The sequence below is a fragment of the Rattus norvegicus genome, chromosome 6 (genome assembly GCF_036323735.1).
Source record: "Rattus norvegicus strain BN/NHsdMcwi chromosome 6, GRCr8, whole genome shotgun sequence".
In the NCBI taxonomy this organism is placed as follows: Eukaryota; Metazoa; Chordata; class Mammalia; order Rodentia; family Muridae; genus Rattus; species Rattus norvegicus.
The window spans coordinates 114,058,045-114,085,866 of record NC_086024.1 but is presented as its reverse complement, the minus strand read 5'-3'; the positions used below and the strand labels follow the sequence as shown (position 1 = coordinate 114,085,866).

General features: G+C 38.3%; 1 protein-coding gene across 49 annotated transcripts in view; it reads right to left on the bottom strand.

The window, feature by feature from the left end:
• Nrxn3 (neurexin 3) overlaps window positions 1–27,822 on the bottom strand; it is a 1,631,407-nt gene that overhangs the window by 918,207 nt on the left and 685,378 nt on the right. The window lies entirely within an intron of this gene.

Below are 27,822 nucleotides of genomic sequence, written 5' to 3'. Positions count from 1 at the left end.
AAAATATTTGTGCCCATCCCTTTGGATATCAGGTCGCTGAAAGAGTGGAAATTAAGACTTTTCTTAAGAGACACATAAAAGTGGAACCAGCCAGAGAAGAAGTTTATGTTCAGGAAGAAATCTACCACTTGTCAATCCATCTTGCATGAGAGATGGGAGGCAAAATGATGATGGACAGCAACATATCTGTGTGAACTTCTTAGTAATCCGTGCCCTTAATTAGCCTTTTGTTTAAGCCCAAGCTTCATGTTGTGACCTGAAAGAAGGATTTGAGGAGCCAAGATAACTCTTTGTCTGTATCCTTAATGCGGCCACATTGACTAAATCTTGGTTTTTGTTTTTTGTTTTTTGGTTTTTTTTTTTTGGTTTTTCTTTGTTTGTTTGTTTGTTTTGTTTTGTTTTGCTTTTCACTAGTTACCAAGGTCATTAACTGGACTATTTACAACAACTGATTCTGGCTGGCTAAGGAGTTGTCAGGGCCAAAGCTCTGATTCCACAAACTCCAATAACCTAATAATGAAAAGGAAAGGCCCATGATAGAGAAATTATTTGAGATAAAATTAGCCATTGGGCTGGCTGATGGCCAAATAATACAAAGCATGTGCCAGGGATAATTTCAAGGTCCTTTGGTTTGTTTAGCTTGAAATTCAATGTCCCAATCACTATGGCTGGGTAGTTCACTTCTCTAACCCAGGTACTTCATAGTCTCTTATCCATAGTTTTCAGACCATGTGTTTCATCGACTACAATGATTTCTTCCATGATGTATCATTTCCAAATAACGTAATCTGTCCCATGCCAGTCCAGATCTATAGGACCCCCAAAATATTGAATGTCCGGTTCTATTGCTATAAACTGAAGTTATTTAATAGGATGGTTTGCAATGATAATACTTAGAGCACTGCACGTGCTTCTTTGCAAAGTCATGCTTCATGAAGTAGTACTATGGCCTTGTTAGAAACAAAATATCAACTTTCACCTATGTATACATAAGTGAAAAATATTTATATTTACATGCTCATGGACATGTGTGTTTATCTATTTGCATACATACAAATTTATATTGGTACATATTCATTGTAGATACTAATGGGTTGTCAAAAGGTAATTTTATACAAGTATTTGAGCACAGGTTTTCATGTTTGAAGGCTCCATTAGCATGGTTTCACCTTCTTTTGTCCTTTCTGTCTCTAAAGCAATGTTGCATCAAGAACTTTAGCTCTCCTTTCCCTATATTTTAAAAACTGAACAGTCACCCTTAACTACAACTTTTATTTAGGTCAAGTCAAATGATAATTTAAAAACTCCTTCTTTGGACCCAGGGTTGTCATGGGCATAGGAGAAAGGAATAATTTATCAAACTGTTAAGTAATGTCAGATATTGTGCTGGGATCAGAATTTTCCCTAAATTGACTAGAGACTTTAGGAAACAGTTTTCCTACATAGGAGAAAAAGTGTGTCATTCACTGCAAAGTTCAGGCATGAGACATCTATAATAGAAGACCATCAAGGCTGGTCTGGAACTGCAGGCATTTATTACCAATTGCTCAAAGGCTCAGATAGAAGAAACATGAGTTCAAGGCCAGTCTGGGTAACTTAGTGGGACCCTGTTACAAGAGAGACAGTGAGAGGCTGGGCTGGTTATGTTTCCTAGTCAGTCTTTGGGTGCCTTCCTGGCCTGTGTGAGGCTATGGGTTTGCACTACTGTATAAAGAGGCAGGAGAGCAAGAGAAAAACCTGTGGTTTAAAATGTAAAGGTTGAGAAAGGATGGGGAGAGGAAAAAGTGGACTGGGATCAGGTATGGGAGGAGACAGGGAAGATGCACAGAGGATCAGAAAATTGAACAGAGGTGTATAGCAGTAGGAGATGGGGAACTGGGGGTTGCCAACAGACAGTCTCAGACACCAGGAAAGCAAGAGGCTCCAAGGATCCAATGGGAATGCCATTAACTAAAAGACGCAACAAAGGGGAGAGAGATCCTGTAGAGACCATATCCAGTGGTTAGGCACAGTCCCCAGGTGAGGGATGGGGAGACCCACCCTTCTCAAAAAATTTAATTCAGAATTGCTCCTGTCTAAAGAGTGGAGTAGAGTCTGAAGGAACCCTGGGAAGTTTCCAAGAGCCCTGGGAACACTTGATACCCCAGTGTAGGGGAATGCCAGGGCAGGGAGGTGGGAGGGAGTTGATGAATGGTGGAGTACCCTCATAGAAACAGGGGGAGGAGGTTTGGATAGGGGTTTTGCTGAGGGGAAACCAGGAAAGGGTATAACATTTGAAATGTAAATAAAAATAACAAAAATTTGAAAAAATAGACCACTCTCCCCCGAAAAATGTAAAGTTTGCCTAACATGGGAGCTATCAGAAATGCAAGTCTGGAAAATAGAGGTATTTTATGTAGATTTATGAGGCATAAGTACTTGTGGAGAAAAATTATTGATGAAAAAGGGTGTGAACAAGGAGTGCTGTTCAATTCTCTACCAGTGTCAATAGAAATAGGAACCTACACTAGGGGCTTATCACCTATGTTCAGGATTAGGTCATATTTAGGGAAGATAAGGTCAATTATCGCTAATTTTTACACCCCCTTCCGTATATGTGTGTGTGTATATATTATGCATATGTGCATGTGTGCACGCATGAGCATGTATGTGTGTGATAACAGTCATGCCTACGGATGGGTATGGATATTCAGGTATTTGCGAATACCTGAATGTCTGAGGACAACCTTCAGAAATTTCCATGTGTGGCTTGAGGCAAGGTCTCTCTATCAGCTTGGGATTTTGCTATGTAGGCCATGATAGGGTGCCTGAGAGTCTTCAGGGACACACCTATGTCTGCCTTCTGTTTCCACAAAACTGAGATTTCAGGCATATGCCATCATGCCCAGATTTTTACATGGCTTCTGAAAATTCAATGTCACCTTCTTACTCTTTTAAGGTAAGCACATTACCAACCGAGCCATATCCTCTGCCCTACAGCCTGTTTCTGTGACCTCTCAAGAAACAGGGCAATGTTTGGGTGTCATGTTTGTCCTAAATCTCATCATTTAATATTAAAAGTTACCAGCATCACACATTCTTCCTAAATAATAAGGGTGTGCTTTCCAACCTGCCCCTTGGGACTGAAGGAGGCTGTAAAACTGTGACATTGTATGAATATTTTGAAAACTACTGGACTCTTTCCTTTGTCTGATTGCCATTCCAAGTAGCCCCCATTAAAAAAAAAACTTCTCATTCTTTACTTAGTTGGTCTTACTCTTGGTTAATAAGAGGATTCAAGATAATGATTGTCTAAGTTTGGTTTTTAACTGCTGTGAACAGACCTTGACCAAGTTCAGAGGTTCAGGCCATTATCATCAAGGCACAAAACACGGCATCAGCCAGGCAGACATGGCACTTGAGGAGGTAAGAGTTCTACATCTTCATCCAAAGGAAGCCCGGAGCAGATTGTCCTCAGGCAGCTAGTAGGAGGGTCTTAAAGACCATGCCCACAGTGACACATTTCCTCCAACAGAGCCATACCTCCTCCAACAAGGCCACAACTTCTAATAATGTTACTCCTGGCCAAGCATATTCAAACCATCACATTCCACTCCCTGGCCACCATAGGCTTATTCATGTGTCTATGGGAGCCATAACTAGGCATAGCACAATATGCTTAGTCTAACTTCAAAAGTTCCATAGTCTATAACAGTCTCAACAACGTTAAAAGAACAAAGTTCAATTTCTCTTCTGAGATTCATGCCATCTCTTAAATATAATCCCTTATAAAATAAAAATAAAAAAGCAGATCTCATGCCTCCAACATCACAGGATATACAACTACCACTCCAAAATGACATAGTAAGGAAATCCTAGACAAAAGCAAGTCCAAAAACCAGCTGGGAAAACTCCAAACTCTGCATCTCCATAACTGATGTCAACTCCTTTCAGTTTTGCTGATTGCAACACAATTCTTTTTCTTGGGATGATTCCACTCCCTGTTGGCAATTCCTCGGCAGGTATTTATAGCTCTGGCATCTCTAACATCTTGAAGTATCCAAGGCAACTTCAAATTTGCAGCCTCTTGTTCCAATGTGTCGGATACACACACACACACACACACACACACACACACACACACACACACACACACACTATCCTTCTAGGCTCCTCCATTGGGTTTGAGTCACATCTCCAGCTCTACCCTCTGTGGTAATCTAGAGTCTGGTTGACTCAACCCCATTGCTGCTGCTGTTCTGGGTGGTCATCCCACGGTGCTGCTATCTCTATTACACTGGGGTCTTCCATTGCAGCTAGGCTTCACCAATAGCCTCTCATAGGCTCTCTCTCTAGCCTTAACTTGTTTGCATGACCCTTGGTCTGTCAACTGCAACTGAACCTCTACCTTCACCAATGGCCTTCCTTGACCCCTCATAGTACTAAGTCAGCTGCTCTCCATGACCTCTTCATGCCTTCTAAACCAGTACCACCTGGGTAACTCTTACACTTACCCAGTCTAGCTACTAGCAGGAGGTACAACCTTAGTCACCTCTAGAACTGTTTCTTTTTTGCCATTCTTAGATCTTATTTCTAAGAGCGTCTTTATGCTCCCAGAAGATTTTACCTCAGTGATTGATGCTGGTCTCTTCCTAATCACTGCTAGTTTCTTACTTGCAGCTAACTAGCATCAGTTGTCCCAGTAGTTCCTTCTATACTTGGCTCTAAAGCCAGAACCATGTGGCCAAAGCTGCCGAGCCCTGCTGCAGGAACTGGAACATGGCCTCCTTGTCCTATTACATTATCGCTAGCTTTCTGTTATCCAACTCCTTCATTGCCTAAGCTTGACTGCTCTGGAACTTGCTCAGTAAGACCTTGAACTCAGAGGTCTGTGTGGCTATATCTCCTAAATATTGGGATTAAAAGCATGCACCACCATGCCCTGACTTAAGATTTTATTCACCTAGAATTTGCTCTGTTCCAGGCTGGCCTTGAATTTGGAGAACTGCTTGCCTTTGTCTTCTGGTAGTAAAGGTGCATATCACCCTGACTGGGTCTAAGTTTTTCATGGTTATATTCCTCAAGGTAAGGATCAATAGCCTGTGACTTCCTATCTCAATATCTGTATCACAAGGATGCTTTCCATTTCTGGGTTATAATTCTTTTCAGATTAAAAACCCAAATGAAAACTATAATCAAGGAAAATAAGACCTAGGTATAAGTATCGCTTATCCCTTGTTCAACTCCAAAGGCATGAACAATAAGCTTGGCTTGGTGGGATCTTGCCTGGAGATCACCACTCCCTTAATCTGTTAATCTCCTTAAATATAGAATTTAGCTCCATTGTACTTTCTGGTGCCCCTTAACAGTTGAACCACATCCTTTATATTTTTTTCTTAGCTTGCTCCTTTTCATTAAAATGCTCATTAAAACTTACCTCCTTCAACAAGGCCACACCTCCTAATAGAGCCACTCACTAGGCTAAGCATAGTCAAACCATTATAGTAATAAAAAGAAACTATCAAATTCATCTGCTTTCTACTGAAGCCAAAGCATATATTAGACTTGGCATCTGAGTGTTGAGGATTGAGTGTTGGCATTTCTGATGATCTGTAAGACTTTAGGGAACAACTTCAACTAAATTGTGGTTTTGTGTTCTCACTGATAAAACATATAGTAAAAATTCTAACTCATACCAACACTTAAAAGAGTATAAAACTATAAAATGTTACACAAAACATTAAAAAAAATACTGGTCACACCTAAATACCAGGCAGTAGCACTTTCAACTTTGTGTGCCTCTGAATCTCCAAATCCATGATCTCTAGAATCTTGCTGAATAATATTTTTGACAATTCAATAATAACCAGTCTGTGGATTTCAGAAACTGTGACAGGTCCATCAATCAGCAGGGACACCATTTCATTAAGGAAAAAAAATCCTTATGAGCTTCTCTTGACTCTTTTGCAGTCTAATCAAGAAAATGAATGCAGGCTTCTTATTTCCACCACCAAATGCTAAAAAATGCTAAACTGTGTTCATTCATCATAAAATTACAATATGGCCCTGTCATTAGCGGGTTAAAGATAGCTCATGTCACGCTTCCAGATTTAATCAGACTTACTAATAATCATTCTTCAGCACAGGGGTAATGATACATATTCCACACAAAATAATGCTGAATTTTCATTAATGCCTCAGGGATCAAATGATTATAACCATCACGATTCTAATTTCAGATAATCAACACAAAATTATTTAGGGTTTGCTGGCACTTTCTCAGTACACACGGACTTTTCCAGTGTGAGAATGACATATGCCCCCTTTTCCATTCCTTTCTCCTCAGATGTATTTTTGTTACTACAGCCTTATCTCAGAAAGATGAAGACAATTAGATATCCTCTTTAAAGCCAGCATATACTACAGAATACACAGGTCTTGACAATCCAGCAGATGAACATTTAGATATTATCACTCCTTTGGAGAAGAAGGCCTAAGTAGTTCTGATCCTTTGGTTATGGTCTTGTGATGAGTTCATTGCCACTTGGATGGTTTTCTTCTGTCTCTGACTTTGCACACCCTTGTTAAAGAGCAAGATTTATTACAGAAGCAACATCTGTAACATTTCATAACAAAACACAAATGCCCTAGTTACAGGCTCTGGAGTTTCCTGGCTGCAGAAATCATGCTTCTCTATGTGATATCATTCATGATGAAATAAATGTTAGTTTTGGTCATAAACAAAAACCTCTGTATGCTGATTGCCTTATCTATTTTACTGCAATGTGTCTTCTGTAGTACTCATTAGGAAATCACAAGTCCTATCCTTTAACTCTGAAGAATGCTAACTTCAGAAATATATATGTTGATATATTTTGAGCTAAGAAAGCTTTCCTGAAGACTATGGCAAGGAAGGTAATGGTTTGGAATAAGTCACAATAGATAAATCTAATTTTCCTCCAATCAAAATCTTGATATTTAATTTAGAAGGGTTCTTTCATTAGTCATGCATTCATCTCTATAGGCTGTACTCTCTAAGGGTGAATCTAATGACTTCAATTCTATGTGCACAGCCAGTATCAAGTTGTCACAGTGTGTTCATCATTATTGATCTCTTGTACTTTTCAAAATTCTTTGACTTTCAAGCACATTGAACTCTTTTTCTTACACGACTTCACCATCAATCATTGTTTTAGTCACTATGCCAATATAGAATTACCTGCCTGCAGAATGTTAAACACCTTATTAAGAGAAATGGTAATATAATGTATTTCAAAGGTCACAACAACACCGTGGTCAACAGATCAATTGCAATCAGCTGTTGATTGTGAGTTAAAAATGGTTGTTCATGAATGGGTAATCACTACAGTATAAGTCTTTCTTCACAGTTCATCCATTTCACTCCCTGGCACTAATGGGTGCCATGGATTGAAAACTTAGTCCCCAAATGCCAAGTGCTTTGTGGAGTTTAGGATTTTCTATCCCAGCACATTACACTTTGGTATTTGATAAAGCAAAGAAGGAAGATCTCTCACCTTCTCCTATGAGGAAAGTCATAAAAGAATTTTCTGACCAGAGAGTTTTACATCATAAGCTGTGTCTTCTCTGTACTGAAAGAGAGAAGCTGGATACATGGAACTACCAAAAGGAATCTAAGTTCTTGGGATAACTGACATTATACTGTTTTTATAGTCAATGATAATTCTCCAAGACTGTATAATATTCATTAAAGCAAATGACAAAATTGTGAAGCTCCCTGGAATCTTGAAGATTAATTTCTGAATGCTGGGTCACATAAACAATATATTAACTAAATAAATTATATTAAAAATGTTGACTAAACAAGCCTATATTTTTTTCTTTTGTTACTCCTTAGTACAGATTATTTTGGTGTAAAATTAGCCATGAATGATAAAACAACTATTTCCTCATTTGCATCCTTACATTAGGCCCTGATAGGTAATAAATGGTGTACCTTAAGAAGTATGATTGGCAAGGCATCAACAGAATACCTGAGTAATAATGATGAGGAGGAGTTAATCCTGCTACTGAATGTTTACTGTGTTTCAAGTTCTGTACTAAATACTGAGTGAGAATTAACCAATAGTCCTGACATAAATGTTCAGTGTGACAATATTGTGTTACCTCCCACATACAGATGAAAAATAATGGCTCTGTATGTCAAAGATTTATTCAAGAACACATGACTAAGAGTTGGCAGAGGCAAGTCTGTTTAATTGAGAATTCAAATGTGTTGCTATTCCAGAAATTCTTTGTATTCTTAAATTACAATGGCTAAAAGATACAAGTATATAGAAGACAGATTAAAATATATAGAAGACAGATTAACATACTTTTGTTCAATTACTGACTACCATCACCATCTCTTCCACTGTACTTTAGCTCTTTAAATCAGCAAAAGAAGCCAATCTTAAAAGAAGCTAGAGATATCTTGTGATTTTCCATTTTATTTTCATGGTCAAAGATAATATGTTCACAGGGAACTACAAATGCTATTTTTACTTGAATTTCCTAAGCATAAGTTCTTATACTATACTTTAATCTACAATTTATCTAGATCTATGTTTCATGTGAAGAATTTTCTCTAACAGAAAATATCCTCTCAATTGTATTTACAGTGACGAGAAAAAAAGGAGTAGAAAGATGAGGAAAGAGGGGAGGAGAGAGAGATAGTAGCAAGAAAATAATGAATATCATGCTGAGTTTTTCAATTTTTATGTGGGTAATTAAGCAAATTGAAGTCTACCTTTACTCCATGTATAAATTTACATACTGTAATGAGATCATAATCATTTAACAATCAAAGAAGCATAGATTGTTATTTAAGGAACTAGGGCTAAAAGTCAATATATTAATGGAAAATTTTCTGGGTATAAATTTTAATTGATCTGGGTAAACATGGGTGGAAAAGGCATTGTCAGAAGATAGGACAGAGAATTTGTCAGAGTTGATAAAATGATGTAAAGGGCAATGAGGGCGTGCAGGAGGGTGGGAGAAATTAAACAGTGAATAATGAGACCGTAGCTCACCCACAGACACTATCATCACTAACAAATCCCTGCAAACGCTGTTAAAACTGTGTCTGTGTCTGTGTACCCACTAAGGCCATCTGGACATGTTCAGCACAATGGACAGATCTTGGAAGGCCAGGTTGGGGAAATTTTAAGAAGCAAATTTCTCAACCTCTAATTCTAAACTTTCCATTTTGCAACTTGTGAGTTTTACTCTCTTGCTCAGGGTGGCATACTGTCAACTCAGTAAATCATTTCACTCTACCTTGCTAGAGTGAAGATGTATTCCAACCTCACTTGTAAACCCTTCAGGATGCTCATGGTTTTGTCAAATCTAGAGAATGAAGTGAAGGACTTAGTTATAGATCCCTTCCTGCAGATCACTGATGTATTATCATCCAGAGAGGTAAACTAATAGCAATTACCATTCACTTAAATGTATAACCTTCCCCACTATAGCATAGATCATCACACTGGCATTAAATCAGCATTACAAGTGAATGTCAAATGACTTTTTAGAACAAAGTCATATTTTACCCTCCTCCACACCATCTGTGGCTGATGAACTACCACTGCTACTGCTGTTCTTAAAGTCTTTTTTTTGTTTGTTTTTACCTTTTTTTTTTTTACTTTTTATATTTGACTAGGATTTTTTATCCCCAGAAAACAGACTCAAATGCTATGTCAACAATGTGTTGGAATATGTTTTCATGTCAGTGAAGTTTTGATTATCTTTGTATACAGAGAATCTCATACACTACCTGATTTATAGTGGGCCTTAGTAAGTGGATGTTCAATAGGTGACATACAGGTGACTAGTTATACAAAATATTATATCATCCAGTGCACATCATATGAACACAGACTAAAGGAGCAATAAAACAACCATATGACAGTTCCTAACTGGCATGCCTATACATTCAATATACCACTTATTCACGTTCTCTAACATTAAAGAATCTAGGATATACGGCTTACCCAGAATATTTGACCAACTTAAGCTCAAATAGATACTTCCTTAAAACTCTGTGGACTTTTATAGACTTATCCAATAATAAAATGTGAATACTCGCTGGGCTTCACTGCCAATATTTTCTTCAAATATTCCCAATTTTTAAAAATATGTTTGCTACCTACATGTTTGTCTATCTTTACTTTGTATACACTCATGTTACAGATATTCATGTGGATAGAAATGTATTAAGGACTAAGTTCAATGTCACTAAGCAGAATGATCCCTTTAAGGACCCCACATAAAAAAGTACTGGGAAGTGCTAGAATCCTGAAGAGGTGGGTGCTGGTACAAAGCCCTTATGTCATAGAATGTGACTTCAGAAGATAGCTCTAATGTAACAGTATGAGTGACCTCTAGGCGGATGTTATAAAAGAACTGGGCCTTATTTATTCTACTGTCTGTTTTTGCCTTGAAATAGAATTGCTTCCAGTCAAGTCCCCATCTTTCCTATCCATGCCATGAGGAAGTATAGTCAAAATGGACTATCGCACAGCATGAACTGTGAAATGGGCCACTGTGAGGAAAGGACTCATCTTCTTCATGAGCAGGCGACCTCATGAGTAGGACAATGGGAACTTGGTATGGAGTAGGATGAGAGGATATTATGGGAGAGAGTTTATTCTATTTCTTATTTCTGTCACAAATCTTATTCTTGCTGGAGGAGCTTGATCGCATGTAACTCATTTCAAGTAGATGCTGATATTTATTGGACTTAGAATCTTCACTATAGTGGAAATCAAGACTGTCAAGTCTCAAACAGGTACATGGAGCTGCCTTAAAATGTTCTCATTGAGTTAAAGAAAAGATCAAAGGAGCTGAAGGGGCTTGCAATCCCATAAGAACAACAATACCAACCAACCAGAGCTCTCAGGGACTAAACCATTACACAAAGAGTACGCACGGACAGATGCATGGGCCCAGCTGTTTATATAACAGAGGATGGCCTTGTTGTGCACCAATGGAAGGAGAAGCCCTTGGTCCTGCCTAGGCTGGATTCCCCAGTATAGGGGAATGGCAGAGTGGGGAGGCGGGGAAGAAAGGTGGTTGAGGGGGGGAACACCCTTATAAAAGAAGGGTGAGGGGATGGGATAAGGGGTTTATGGACAGGAAACCACGAAAGGGAAAAACATTTGAAATCTAAATAAAAAATATCTAAAAAAATATGTTCTCATCTTGTTTGTTTTCCCATTTTTTTTTATCCCATGACCCTCTGGATTGTCTTTGCTCATTAGAAAAAAAAAACTACAAGAAAATATAAATATTTTTAAAAGCACCATGAAAAAACATGACTTGAGACTATGCTCTAATTTTTACTGGATACTTAGGAACACTGAAGCTTAGAGGGCCAAACCCTGAAGATCTTAGTTAATGGAGAGAAAAGGAGTTAATGTAGTTGGCTTTATCTTTCTCCTGGGAATGAACACTTCAAGAGTGCTAGCTAAGGAGTCCTGTGGAGGAGAATAAGAACTCAATCAAACCTGAACAAAAGAGAGTCCCTCAGAGGCTCAAGTCAATCAAGAACTTAAATGTATGTAAAATCAGATCTCAAATACTCAGATTACATATCAGTGTAAGGGAGAATAGAATTTTCAAGTAGGTGAAAAATTCATAAGAGCACCAGCAAGATGAGGATGTAATTTCTTAGTTGGCTTTACCTAAGTGCTATGTGTCTTAGCTCTATCGAAAGGAAACAGATGGATTCATATTCACTGGGAAATCTTCATCTTTCCATTTCTTACTAGAAGGGTATGAATTAAAATTGTTCCAGCAGAGTAGGGATCTAATGTCTAGTCCTCCAGGCTGTAAATTCACAAAAACCATATTTCTTTCAACCATCATTAGCTTCTGTGTTCATCCCAGTTTCATAGCTCCAGGTACATATGGAAGCTTGAAGACTATCACTGAAGATTCAATTTCCCAGACAACTGACATGGCCGTAGTTAGAGGTGGTCCCATTGTTGCTATTTGATCTTCAATGCCTCTGTATAGAACCTCTCAGTACTGCTGGTCTGTCTCAAAGATGTTGTTAACTGTGATTCTTTATTAATGTTTTTTAAAACACCATGCCCCACAGTATGCCCTCTTAACCATAAGAATACCCTTCACATGTTTACGTCAGATTAATATGCAAGCAGCTTCCTTCTTAAACTTACTTTAAAAAAAATAGTATTCTACCTCCCAGTTGGTAGAAGCCATAACCAAATCAAGCAGTAGAGGCATGATGAGGTCATGGTCATTCTTTACATATATGATAAGTTTTTCTTATTTGTGGATCTTTCTGAAGTTATTACCTCTGTGGGGGAAGTGCTGAACAAATTACATGCACCTGATTGCCTTCCTCTGTGAATCTAGGCTCAGAGTTCCTCCTTCCTCAACTTGATTCTTAGTACATATTCATATCCTTTTATAGCTTTTGAACATCACAGGTACCAATTTTGGGGTGTAAATTAGTGTGTAAAACATACATGTTTTAATTACACATTTCTATTACGTAGACCTTGGATTTCCTTAAAGTAATTACAGATTTTTGGGGCATTATGACTTCTAACAATCTCATTCTTTAAAGAGTCTCTACCCTTTCCCATGGATTGCAAGACTCCACCTTAAAAATTTTTTTCTGCACTGCTTTATGCAGATTTCCTTTTTTCTTGTCTTAATTATGATCATTTCCCAATGCAAATGTTTTTAAAAAACTCGAGAAAAATCTACATATTCAGAAATCTAAAAAGTGAGAAAAGCCTTGGCAAATACAGCAAGTATAAACCTCCTCTTTTGGGAGAAGTAAAGACAATTCATTCCTGTCATTATAACTCTAGAGAGGCTTATAAACCTTGACTTAACCACGTTAAGTATATTCCTATACTTAACCACGTTAAGTATATTCCTATAGGAATATACTTAACGTGGAACATGAAAACTTTTTTTCATATAATATAATGTATGTAGCTACACAGAAGCAAAAGAAAACCAGGAAACACAAGGAAAACTGAGTGAACGCCATCCTTAAAGATACTATTTCCTATACATAAGACTTTCTCCAGGGGTTATACATATCTGAAGGCCTTAGATACCTACAGACACATTTTCAACTTTTCCTTATACTCTGGAGAAACAGAAAGATCATTTCAGTACTATTGGAAAGATACAATAGACTGGGATTCCTTGGCATTGACTGGTTTAAATAATAATTGAGAGGATATTTACCATCTTGATTTCCCAATCACTCAAACTATGTGTTAAATTCAGAGAATAGTCAGAAAACCTTTGGTTAATTTTTTTTTCACAAATGCTTTATATATAAGAGCTCTTTTTTTGGGGGGGTATTCTGAGTGCTTGAAGCTGGTATCAGCTAGTAATAACATATGTGCTTTTCCATGCTTTCAGTATAAGAGAATTCATTCTAGAGCAAACTTATATTTAAGAAGTCCATTTTTTCATAAACACAAAGGGTGGAAAAGTCACAAAAGCTACATGTATCATGTTCTAGGAACAACGAGTTTGAAGAGTTTTACCAAGCAATCATAAACAATAGATTAGGGAAGCAGAGTAAAACCTGAATACAAAAATATTCTGGCCTATCCATGATACCAATGATGAAAGACTCAATGAGATGATGACAAGGCTTAACCAGGATAAATGGCTATTTGGTGACTGTATTGTGCCTATAAACAGTCTATGAATCTGTCTACATTACAGGACAATCTTTGTTATCATATCCCATAAGAAAAGTTGGTATTTATGATGTCATAACCAGAAAATCCCATAGAATATTCAGAATATGCTTTTTTTTAAGAAAATTCCATGCATTCTATGAAATAAGATAATAACAAATGAATCATCACTGGCAAATATCCCAAAATAGAATCCAAATGGTGGTTCAATTTGAAAGCACAGTACTAGATACCCTTTCTTCAAATTATTCTTGACAGCAACATTCATTGCCTCTGGGTTCTTAGCAGTTGGTAGGAAAGAGACTTTATTTTTCTGTGCTGAAGTTTTTACTCTTTGTGAACCCAGTATCTAGGAGTAAATGCCAATCTTGTAGTGAAGCGTTATGTGGAGAAACAGTGTGGGCACGTATCATTTAGGGAAACACAGAACTGACAGTGGGATTATAGTTCTTACTTCAATACAGAGCTGGGTAGTTTCTGACTGTTTCCCCATAAATACATTCCCCAGTGTGTACAACTATCAGAAGACATTAACAAACGTCAGCAGACAACATTGTGGTAGGTAGGGGATTTGTCTTATGTGTTTCCTTTACTTCCCCTTAATCCAGTAGTGTCATAAACACATCTCTACATAATGTTGAATCCTCTGGTTGAAAAACCATGGAAAGTGGTTTATGTCAAGACTTTATAAAACATGTGCAGAATAATGGACTCTTTTCATATACTTCTTTACTGACTTATCGTCCTAGCACATACTTAGCAAAATCCTATCTTTGAAGATAAACAAAAGTTTTCAAATCCAGGAAAGTTTTAATTCAGTTCATACTCCTTTTACTCTTTGTGAATCCAGTATCTAGTGTGTTCTAATAATCTACCTATTATTTGATTCATATTAAACATAATATATGACCTCTGTGAATCTTAATCAATTCATTTGAAAAGCTCAAGATGATTATGTATCTCACAGGATTATTCAGAGTCAAACCAGATCATATACATTTATAATCAAACAAGCAAGCATGTAGGTTCTCAATAAATATTAATTTAATTCATCCATTGTTTGTATTCCAAATGTATTTATTCAATTAAACTGGAACAAATTTACCTACCACTGAAATGTAGCCTGTTTGAGAGAAGTTAAGAGATGCTTTTGCTGATTAACTGATGTACTAGAAAGGATTTTACGAAATTAGGAAAAGTAAATCTGGCAGAAAGATTTGAAGTCATGTATAGCAACCACCTATAGCAATCATTGGCCACTAATGCATCTAAGATCCACAAATAACCATGTCATCTGAAGTGAAGCATATTTGACAAGGGTGTATGACATATTGCAGAAACTTGGGACGAGAGGAAAGCAACTAAAAATTAGAGCAAATTGGACTGATGACAGCTGCCGAGCCTATATAATAGCTAGAAAATTACAGAACATGTGACTGGAGAACACTTGGCCTTGACTAAGTGTATTTCAGCAGATAGAATTAAAGGCTACCATGTAACTATGGAACAGATAGTTACATGTTTGACAATGATTTCTAAGAGGCAGCAAAAGGAATCGACTGTCAAGAAGACAACATTCACTCCTGGCTTGAATATAGAAGTTATTATATACTTAAACTACATCTCTGTTGTAGCACTTGCAGAATACCAGCACAGACTTTATTATGAAAAGGTCTATTGGTGTCTTTTCGTAGGTCAGTGTATAACAGGGAAGAGAATGGTCAAGGAGAAATGAGGACTTTGGATGCTAGGAGAACAACAGGAGCAGGGCTTATGTCAGGAGATTAATAAACAGAGAAGTAGTTGAGGATCTGGCAGGTTCTACGTTGGAAAGATAAATCATTTATTTCATTGGAAAGATTGACTTTAGAGGACAGTATTATTAGAGTTCCAGAGAGTAAGTCATTTCTTAACCATAAGGATGGTAGCTGTACATTAAATTCAATAATGAGCAATATTAAATAATGTTTTATTAATTTAATGCTATGATATTTCTATGTAATATGGGACTAATATAATTACCAATATATATGGAGAAATTACCATATACTTGGTAATGAACAAAATATTGCATACCTGTTTAATGTTTGGTATAACTTAACCCTGATAGACACATTAATTTAATCTGTCTATTATATCAAGCAAAACTGATTTGGGGGATGTAGCTCGTCTGTTATATGGTACAGCCAGATTGAAGTCATTGAAGTCTAGAGATCCCATGTGTTCATTAACCAGAATTCCCCAGATATTTCATTAAAGGGGATCACAAGTTGAAACATATGAATCTGAGAGTCATGTCTACCAAGGACAGAGGGACAGAAAGGGATACTAAGTAGGAACCTGTAGGATGGAGTTTCTCTTTTAGCCTGGGGATGGTCTCAACATGTTCTCAGATGGACACTTGGCTTATAATCAAGAATTTACCCACTCCAAACACATCTATCAATACAGCCAATTAGGAAAATGCCATTGTAGTAATGTGCTAATTTATAATCACTGCCAATTATAAAACATGTTAAATAATATACACCAACAACAGCAAAGATGAGAAACCACCTCCATTGGGAAGAAACTGACTCAGGCAGCCAACTCCAGACTTCCAGTATCAGAGTATTGGCATCTTAACCATGATGGATGTGTAAGGAAGGTGCTATAAATCTGGAAGAGGGGACACTTGAACATCAAAATGAAAGCGTGATGATCGAGCATTCTGCTTTTGCCATTTCACATATTCAGGGAAATAATCCATCCTCTGCCTGGACAACAATGAAGCTGTTTACACAAAAGTCCTAACTGCACCCCCTCTTCTTTACATGGCATTCAGATAGAAATATAATTTAAATTAAGGGTAATTAATACATATCTATTTTTCTATGCCTCCCTACACATGGAATGTTTTATTATTATCTCCATTTGTAAGTGCAACCTAAAATCTAAAATCTCTAGTTAATTTATTGTGCTTATTCATGTGTCTGTGCATACATGGGTGGGTGGAATGTGTTTGTGGCATTGTGCACACATGGAAATAACATTGTTTTTTTCTACATTATGAGTCCTGGGGTCTAACTCAGGTCTTCTAGTTAGTCAACAAATGCTCTTACCCAGTTAGGTAATGTCATTTTATGCCAGTTAGGACAATGTCATTGTAATAATTTATAGTAATTGCTAATTATAAACATGTTAAATAAATATTGCCTTTAGAAACAAGCAAGCAAGTTACCACTTGACATCCTCAAAGACAATCTTGCTCCCACCAAAGCAATGGGGATTAAAATGAAGTTCTCTATCTAAGCATCTGTTTCATATTCGTTGTATAGTTGGCTAAGAGTCACCCTAAATTCTTATTCCTCACTTTCGTTTTTCTTTATATATAAATGACTCCTGTTGTTTTACTCTTGAGCCAGGTTTATCAGACTGAGAGCTTGCGAAATGACTGACTCTTCTCGATCCTGGTCTGCCTTTATATAACAAGAAAACTTATGAGCTCTTGTTTTTGTGTGCACAGTTTTGTAGTTTCTGGTTCCATGGACGCACCAGTGACTTAACCAACCAGAGCTCTCAGGAATTATTCCATTACCCAAAGACTGTACACGGACGGATTCATGACTCCAGCTGCATATGTAGCAGAGGATGGCTTTGTTGGGCACCAATATAAGGAGAAGACCCCCCAGTATAGGGGAATGTTGGGAGAGGGTAGAAAGATGGTTGGGGAGGGGAACATCCTTATATAAGAAGGGGAGGGGGTGGGAAAGGGAGCTTTTGTCTGGGAAACTGGGAAAGAGAATAACATTTGAAATGTAAATTTTAAAAATGCAATAAAAATTTGTTTAATAATGAGAAGTAGAACTGACATTCCACTAAATCATTACATAGGTTTAAGGAGAACGACTCTCAGGCATGGTACCAAAAGACTCTGTACTGGCCTGTAAAAACCTCGTATAGGGATCTGTGCCCAACTCCTAATTGAGTGGTATTATACTCGAATCCTGAATGTGATCAGATAAGAGTATTTATATTTCAGACCATTGCTGTCCACCAATATATACAAATAATGTATGTATGTATGTATGTATGTATGTATGTATGTATGTATGTGTATGTTTGTGTATATTAGTGTGGCACTAAATGGAAGTCCCATTTCAATCTCCATTTATCTACCTCTATATTCATTTCCATTGATAATTCAGTAGAGGGTACCATGTAACACACTACCCCACACCAAAGGCTACTGGAGGATTTTCTCCCAGTTGATATAGTGGCAAAAGGGTCTATAAAGTGTATTTATCTAATCATAACTTCAGGCTCAGAACGAGAATACAAAGTTTGAAGGACTTTTTAAATTATAAGGCAAAATAAAATCAATAACTATATTAATACTCTTCTGGGATGTTCATAAATTTCTCATAAAATGACTAAAATATGAGGGAAATTTTATCTTTATTACTTTCTTTTTTCCTATATCCTATATAACATAAATAGCTTCATTTTTTATAGTTTTTGACCCATGGAAAATTTGAAGCTGTGATTTGCTCAGATTTTTCTCAGTGGTGGTGACACCAAGGTCATATGATCAGCATCACAAGATGCTTACTCAATCCTGACAACTTCCCTACTCCATCTCCTACACAAAAACCACATTTCCACTGTTTTATTGATACAAAACCTATAATATTTAAATGAAAAGAAAGTATAGAAAAATCCTGGTTTCAACTTTTTATTACATTCATGTAATTAGTTCTCTATGTATTTATTTATGTGTACCACCATGTGTTTGTATGTTTGTGCCCATGCACACATGCACAAACGGACAAGTGAGCGAATAGTACAGCACACATGTGGAGGTCAGAAGAGAACTTACTTGCAGGAATCTCTTCTCATCTTACATTTTTTAATGAACCTCTTTCAAATAATACATCAAACTTTAATCTGTATTCAAATGGGCTAAAGTAAGTTTTACCTCATGGGCTAATGTGAATCACCACAGAGTCCATCATATTACGGAGTCTGGGAGAGAATGTGAAATTGATCAGACCTGAGGTGTAATACAAGCTTTGTCACCAGGAGCTCTCAAAACCTGGGGCAAATCCTCTATTTCTTTAAAGCTTGTCCTCTCATCTGTAAAATTAGTCTAGAAGGCTTCTAGGCCTACCTGCTCTGACAGAGCTCTCTCTCTCTCTCTCTCTCTCTCTCTCCCTCTCCCTTCTTTCCTCCCTTCCCCCTCCCTTGCTCTCTCCCTCTTTCCTCATCCCTCCTCCTCAGTGGTGGCCTACAATCTTTCTTAGCTACAGCACAAGCATGTTAATAGAACCTGCCATCCTGCCACGCATTGTTTGAGTTAATTAAGGGGAAGCAATTACATTTTCCCTTTCAAACCCTGCTAACCTCGTCTTATACATCCCTTCTCTGCATGTGGCTCATAGAACGGTGCAGCGCTTGGGCACAGGGTGTTCTTGGGCCTGTTCTTCCTGAAATATTTGCTGTCAACTTTCTGTCCCACCCCACACTCTTAGAATGGGTTGAATTCAACTTCAAGCCTCTTGTTCGCCAAAGTCCCCACCTCCTTTCACACTCAGGCTATGATCTTTGTTTGGTTTTCTCACAGCAACTCTGAGGAGCTGACATATGGACTGTGGGAAATGGTTACTACCCCTCAGCTATTCTCCACCTACCCCAAATCCAACCCTACACCTCCTCAAAGAGCTGTAGAGAAATACCTTGAGAGAGAGAGCCATTTTAATGATAGGCTGCATTACTTAAAGTGATTTTTTCCCCCACAGAACAGAACAGCTTGAACTTAATTTAAACTTAGGTTTGGGTATCAAACATACATTTGTGCTATTACCGTCTCCCTATCTCAGCTTTGTGTGGGTCATCAGTACATTTAAGAATCAGTGTTTAGGCTAGAAGTCCTTGAGTGACAGCCCTTCACCATCCACCAAATTCATACATTTGCTTTAGAAAGTCTATTAGACACTTTGCACATCACCAGGGTGAGGCACATGTTTGGCATATCCTAGACGTCTCCTAGCTTTCACTTCCTACTTCTTGGATCTACACAATGTTTTCATCTGAGAGTCTGAAATTACAATGTCCTGTGTGTGTGTGTGTGTGTGTGTGTGTGTGTGTGTGTGTGTGTGTGTGTGAAATAGACTTTAGAGATCCTCTATTGTTCTTTACCTTCTTCATGTGACTAAGTATTCCCTTCAAACTGGAGCTCACCTCTTCATCAAGAATGGCTCTCCAGTCATTCCTAGAGATCTTCCTCTCCTTACTTCTAGGCACTGGGATTACAGCCATTCCATATCTAGCTTTTATGTAGATTCTGGAGGTCCAAACTCAAATCTCCATGCTTGCATGGCAATTGATGACCAAACCATGATACCAGATCTGGCATTTTTAAGACCTACGTTAGTTTAATAGATGTAGAAGTGGTCACAGGAAGGCTGAGTAACCTGCCTGAGGACACACAGGTGTCAGGTCTAGAGCATGACTCTATGTGCCTCATTCTGAAGTCCAGAGGCTGCCCTGCTGCTAGCTTCACAATGAATACCTTGGCTCAGCTGATTCAATTTTATAGCAATGCACTTTAAATATATATACAACCACCTTCTCATCTACTTACCTTCTGTAGACATCATACATTTACCAGTATGTATCCAATGCTTTTCTGATGCTCATTCCTAAAGCAAAACTTGTCCCCTGTCCCCTGTCCATTTGAATGTTCATTTTCATTTCTAATCCATACATTGAGGCAGGTTTTTATCCACCTCCTCAAAAGTGACTCTTCCAGGAAACCTAGTTGAGTAAGGAGGGGACTTTCCTCTCTCATCTTGGACTTGAGAACCAGTTGACTTACATATTCTTGCTATCCAGTTACTTTTAAGTTCTGTGTCCTACAAATCACTGACAACTTCTTGCCACGGCAGAAGTTTAGTAAAAGACTCTACTTTCATTGCCCTTGAAGAAGCTTGGGGTAACACAAACATTTACAATCTCATTAAGTAGGTTAAAATAAAAGCACTATGCTAAATGCAGCAAACAGAAGGTATTTCCTGCTTACTGCAATGATCTAGCTCGGTGTATTTACTCATGTCAACCACCAGAGGGCTGACATTCCTTTCTTTTCAGGCTTAAACACCATCAGAGATGGAGTTCTCTGAAAAAATCAGGGAAATGCTTTGCCAGATCATCTTTGGTGACACCCCTTTCTCCATACCATCTAAGACATAACACAGGGCCCCCAGCTTCGTTCTAGTTTGCAGGTGATGGAGTACATTCCTTGCACAATGCTAAGTCTGTCCAGGAAACCAAGAGGAGTCCAGGAATAAGAACAGATGAACGGGGAGGAACAGAAAGATCAGAAGTTTCACTGTGATATGAAGCCCATGTGTCCCGTCCACATTCAGTAGAGCACCTTCATGTTGTGTGGGATGAACCCAGAAGAACCCTATAGCTGCCTTTTCTTCTTGGATGATGAGACATCTGTTCCTAGAAAAGCTGTAAGGGGATTCTATTAATACCTTTTATTCACTGAACTGCCCCAAATATCTCCAGAACCGGATTCCTTTCCAATGTAAAAAGACAGCCTACCCCGGTTCTTTCTGAAATCTTCTGACAGCTTTACAAGTAGGGTGGTGAATGACCTTTATTATTATTTTTTTTTGTAAAAGGTGTGTAGAGACGTGCCTATTCATAGTGATCTGACGGAGCTGACACCTGCTTCTCCAAAAGTGTAGCTTTGCTCTAACCATATTCCACTGACATTTATAGAATATGATTATTTTTGATAGTAGGGAACAAAAGGGGAAGGGTAATCAGAATTGTAAAGCATATGCTCTTATCCAGCAGCCCCCACACCGAGAAGTGAATCATATTTTAAAGGTGGATGAGCAGCACCCAGAGGCAGAACAGTACTTTCTTTTCCTTGGAAGAGATGGATTTGCCTTTGGGTTCCTGTCTGTTCCTCTACACTCCCATTTCTTCAAGCTTTCCTCTTCCCCAGATCTATAGAGTCCATGGCCAGGCAGCCCCACAAAACTAATAGTTTCTTGAGAAATAATAAAGTACTTTTTGAGCAGTATGCTGGTCTACTCCCTTAAATGCTGGGGAAAGGCCATCAATTTCTGATCAAGATGCAACTTGAATCTCAGGCTTGACACATTGAAAGCTAATGATTTTATTATGCTTCATGGTTTATAATTCAATCATAAGGCATGGCAGGTTAGACAAATTCTTCCAGACAGTTAAGAATGAGGAGGACTAAAGACCGTTAGTTTTACCAGATGGGCATTAACTCAAAACATGTTGTTTAAGCAAGATACACTTGGGGATTGGGGTAGGCTCTCAAATATAGTTTCAGTGCCCAAAGACCTCTTACCTGACTGGCAAGGAAAAATGCTGTAGAAAAGGTGTGCAGAAAGGATAGGATTGACTTACCTGCTTTCCAGCTCCCTTGGCCAATGGTGCAGTGGCAACATTTGTACTGTGTGGATTCACTTTCAACATTAGGAATGGATACAGTCATGTAACAGTACCATAATGATTCATGTCCACATGCAGTACTCTTTATAACATGCTTGAGACTACATGGTAAGTAGAAACTTGGTGCAGTATTTATTATGGTAAAAATGAAAATAAACGGGGGGTAAGGATTGAATAAAAACAGAAAATATAAAGAAAGGACAAAGAAGGGAGTGGGAAGGAATCTTTTGCACGGCTATGTTTATTTCAATTCCTTTCACTCACAATAAGCAAATTCATTTTCACCTCACTGCACCACATTCAGGGAACACTGAGGTAACCTCGGAGCTCCTTAGAAACTCAATGTTTTATGTTTCACTATACCCCAGAGAAGCCATGTTAGGAGATAAGTAAGATAGATAAATGCATGGAAGGATTTCATCATATAACCACCTGTTTATGAGCAAAACCCAAATATAAAAACATCTGTAAGCAGAAAACACAGAGGCAATATTTTGTCCCTTTGACATCCATGATGGTATTTAAATCCCATAGCAGCAGCAGATTGTAAAGAACTGATTGCAATTGTCATAGTTAACTGTATGCACTTCTCCACCATATCATATAGCTTCGCAACTGGAAGACTTGATCAGGTATAAAAGAAACAGAGCTTTTAGAATCCCAGGAGATGGAGGAAACGACCCTTATCCAATTCCACTCATTCTAAATTACTGTGGGTAGAGGTACGCTAATTCCCCAGCCATTTCAAAAATGGAAAACATTCATAGACAGGACACAATCGGCATCTAAATTCATATTAGCTTGGTTTTTTTTTTGCCATTTTGAACGAGCTTTTGAAAGGGGATGTTGTAAAAGAAAAGAAATGATGGGCAGATAGGATGCTTATGGGCACAGAAGCAGATGTTTTCGAAGTCATTTCTTGAAAGAAGTGGAATGGCTGCATGAAGGAAAGCAAGCATATCTTACAGAAACGAACTTACCTGAAAGCTGAAGAGCGCTTCATTGGGTAGAAACAAATTTCATTCACCTCCCCTTCTATTACACACACAAACACACACACACACACACACACACACACACACACACACAGAGAGAGAGAGAGAGACAGAGAGACAGAGAGACAGAGAGACAGAGACAGAGACAGAGACAGAGTAGTAAACCAACATGACATGCAGATACGCTCTGAGAATATCTAGGCTCCATTTTCTAAGAACTCATAGTAATCCAAAGTCAAGTAAAGTATGAAAGTAATTTACATTTTTTCTTTTGACTTTAGGATGACGATCTAAGTAGAGTAATAGTAGTATCCAACTACACTCTGCAAGGCAGTAAATCCTGAGCAAATATCCACAAATGGAAAGATCCCTGATATGAGATAGAAGAAATGTAGGCAGCAACAAAACCATGACTGCACCCTGCCTAATCTATCACCTAGCATCACATTTACTATAACTCGCTGAGAGAAAAAAGATGGATAGTTAATGTCAATGTTGTTTTTACAAGCAGAAAAATAATGAAAGCAGAAACCAGGGAGCCTAGTTATATAGATAAGAAAAAGAGTTAACAAGAAGACATACCAAAAGTATAACTCTAGGAATAAAGGTGGCTACAAATGAGATACAGAGCATATAGAAAAGGTTGGATTTTTTTTAAAAAAAATGCTTTGACTTTATGTTATGCATATTTATGGTTGTTGTTAACATGTCTTCAATTGTCTAATCCAGAAAGAGAGTTACTTCAAATCATAAGAAAAGCCCATTAAATTTGCACTGTAGCCACATAAAGCATGTACATGATATTCGCAATAATATGCTTTAGTGGGTGAATATTTCCTCTTTCAGACATACAAGCCATAGTTCAAATAAGAAAGAGCCTCGGATGTAAATCCTTAAACAGCTAAAGCAAGAATTCTGTATATGTGAATGATAAATTTTGTGCTGCCTATTTTCATCATTTTTATTTTGCTATGTTGGGTCTTGTTTTTTGTTTGTTTGCTTGCTTTTGTTGTAGCTCTGAGACAGGGGCTCACTATGTAGCCAAAACTGGCCTGGAAGTCACTATGCTTCCTGGTAAGCATCTAGCGTTAAGCTTGCCATCATCGTTTTGCACAGAAATGCCAAGTACTAGAATTACAGGCATTGACTACCGTGCCTGGCACTGAAACAGATTTTTCCCCTTTCGGGCCTGTGATGTAAACATCACTGGTTTGCTACTCAAACTATCACTTATTATTATTTAAGGGTTTTGGCACTGCATAGTAATGTGTGATAAAATGCACTAGTGCACAGAAGTCGGAGCAGAGCCCTGACAGAAAGAAATTATCAAATGAGGCATGGCTAACATATAATGGTTATCGGAATATAAAACATTTCATGGCTGCCTCTGTATAATAATGAATTAAATATTAAACCATCTCATAGTTGCTCAAGAGTATTTTTTATCCAAATCACCAAATGTTAACAAATTCTTGACTCAATGTAAGTTAACTGTATACTTTTCTTCCAAGTAAAGTTATTTAAAATCTGTTTTGTCTTCTGAGGGCTCGGAACCGCGGCAACACATTTGTAATGAGGATTGGGTTTGCTGAGTCCTCATAGTTATCTCTCTGGTTTGTTTTTCACTGTATCTCTGTAAGCTGGACATTTCTATTCTCTTTTTATGTATGAGAAATCTGAACCCCAGAGAGATCTGATTACCTGGCTCAAAAACAGGGACCTGAATTCATTTCAAGTGGGTTAAATGACAGACCCCATAAAAATGTCCTAATCCACTGAATCCATGAATATTCCCACCTTTGGCAGGAGAATAAACATACAAATTTACAGAACCAAAGTTATTAGTAAGGTGAATTTCTTTGAGAGATGGTGATTATCTTGGGTTTGTCAGGTAGATCTTAAGGCAATCATATGTTTGCTTATATGTTAGGCACAGAAAGGAATAGGCATGCATAGGAGATAGGAAAGACTGGAATCATTCATCTACAAATCAAGTGATGCTGACAGACTTCAGTTTTAGAGCATTTTCCCTTGTACATGATAGCCATTCCTGTCAGAACATCTATGACTATCTGCAAGACTCTCAAGATCGGGCCAGTTGACATTGCCTTCTAGAATCAGGAAATGGGATGCTCCTTAGAGCCTCATCTGAGATTCCAATTTCTCTCTCCCTTCTCTCTCCCTCTCTCGGCTGTATATGAATCTGCCTAAGATGAACATGTTCTTGTGGTCATGAGAGGGGACGAGTAAAGGCTATGGAAGGCTAACTGAAGGAGGGACTACATCAATACCGATGCAGAGGAACACCATGATTTCTGAAGACTTGAGAAGTTTTGGTTGTGTGGCTGCTTTGGAATTACCCACATTCTGTTAGTAAGCCAATAAATTTATTGGCTTTCCAAGATAAATTTGTGTAGAGTTGATAGACTAGTCTTCATTGGTCTCAGATCTGGGCATATAGATATCCTAGTTTTTGTAGGCAAGTCTGTGCAACACAGTTGAGGAGGAATAAGAGATGAGACTCCTCCCTAAAGGCTCTGACGTAAGTGATGTTTGCCAGCACCTTAACCTCAGACCCCTCACCTCCAGAATTGGAGAGGATAACTACATTGCTTTGGGGTGACCTGGCAGTGGCTTGCCAAGCAACCATAAGCAATTGATCCACAAGGCTGGTCAAGTTTCTCTGCTGCAGATGTCAGATCACAGCTCTCCAGATGTCCTTCATGTCAACTCTAGCTTGGAGCCATTCACACAGACTTAACACCTGTCATCCTTCAGCCTGAAGAGGAACATTATCCTTTCCATGTGCTTCAAACTATTTGAATTTAAGCTTAAGAGTGATTTTTTAGAATGACTCCTTCCTCCTTCGAGGTGAATGAGATGGACCAAGAAAGAGGTCAAAACTATACAAGTGTCTCTTCTTACTGTTCCCATCGAGTCTATTGGGATGTCATATCAGTCTACTGCTGATCCCTTTACATGCTCATGATTAAATCTGTAGTATGAGGGTTAGTTTGGTCTAAAAGATTTTAAAATTCTTTCTGGCTCTAAGAGTCTCTATAATTATCTTTCTGTTTCACAATAAATATGTGTTAAAGGAATAAAGGAATAAATCAGTGAATTAAATGTTGCTCTGCCTGGAGCCAAAATAATCAAGCCTCATTGTATCTTAGAAACAAATGCTGAAGCCAAAAAGAATTAATGTCATACCAAAATATCATTTTGTAGGACAATAACTGGAATCGATTATAAATGATCAGATTAAAGGGAATAAATAAAATAACTAAATCTTTGGTGATGTGGCAAGTGAGCTCCCTGGAATGAGCTCTCAGAGAAAAAACAAAAAATTTCAAGCATAATTAAGAGTGAGAAAAAAATAACAAGTAAAATTTGAAAGAAAAGTTTGATTCCAGAGCCAAAAGTAGACTTGTTATGGTCGTTCTTTCTTTTCTCAAAAAATGAGCTTAAATGGAATTCTAAGTAATTCTCAGCATATAGTTGGTGAACTCTCACTCCAACCCTAAGAAATAGTTCTACCATGATCTGTACACTACAAGACTCTCAAAAGTGGCTAGAGCTGGGATCTCAGCTACTCAGAGTGGGGAGGGGTAGAAGTTATACAAATTAAAGCTCTACTTACGCTATAGCAAGAACACAAGGCCAGTCTGCATTTACAATTATTCTAAAGGGCCAGGGCCATAGGATCTTGGTAGACCATTTGCTTGGCATACAAAGGGCCCTAGATATGGTCCACAGGACTACAAAACAAGGCCAAGCAAGTCACCAAAATAACACCTGAAATTAAACAGAGGTGTGTAGAAATCAGGGACAGGAAACTGGAGATAGCCACCAGAAACTCCCAGATACCAGAAAAGCAAGAGGCCCTCAGGACCCAACAGGGATGACATTAGCTGAAATATCCAACAAATGGGTGGGAGAATCTATAGAGACCATATCCAGGGGTTAGGCAAGCCCCCATTCCCCACCCCTGATTGAGGGATGGGGCCAACTACGCTTCACAAAGTTTAACCCAGAATTGCTCCTATCTAAAGGAAATAAAGGGTCAAAGAGTAGAGCAGAGACTGCCCTACCTGGGGATCCATCCCACATGCAGCCACCAAACCCAGACACTTGCTGATGCCAGGAATTGCTTGCAACAGTAGCCTGATATGGATGTCTTCTGAGAGGCTCTGCCAGAGTCTTACTGATACAGATGTGGATGCTTGCAGCCAACCATCGGACTGAGCATGGGGTCCCCAATGGAGGAGTTAGGGGAAGACTGAAGGAGTTGAAGGGGTTTGCAACACCATAAGAAGAACAACAACCAGAGGCCCCAGAGCTCCCAGGGACTAAACCACCAACCAAAGAGTACATATGGAAGGACCCATGGCTCCAGTTGCATATGTGTCAGAGGATGGCCTTGTCTGGCATCAATGAGAGAGGAAGCCCTAGGTCCTATGAATATTTGATACCCCACCATAGGGGAATGCTAGGGCTATGGGGTGAGAGTGGGTGGGTAGGTAAGGGATCACCCATGTGGAGGCAGGGTGAGGGGGGTGGGATGGCGAATTTTCAGAGGGGAAACCAGGAAAGGGGATAACATTTGAAGTGTAAATAAAAATAGCAAATAAAAAATTTAAAAAATAAAA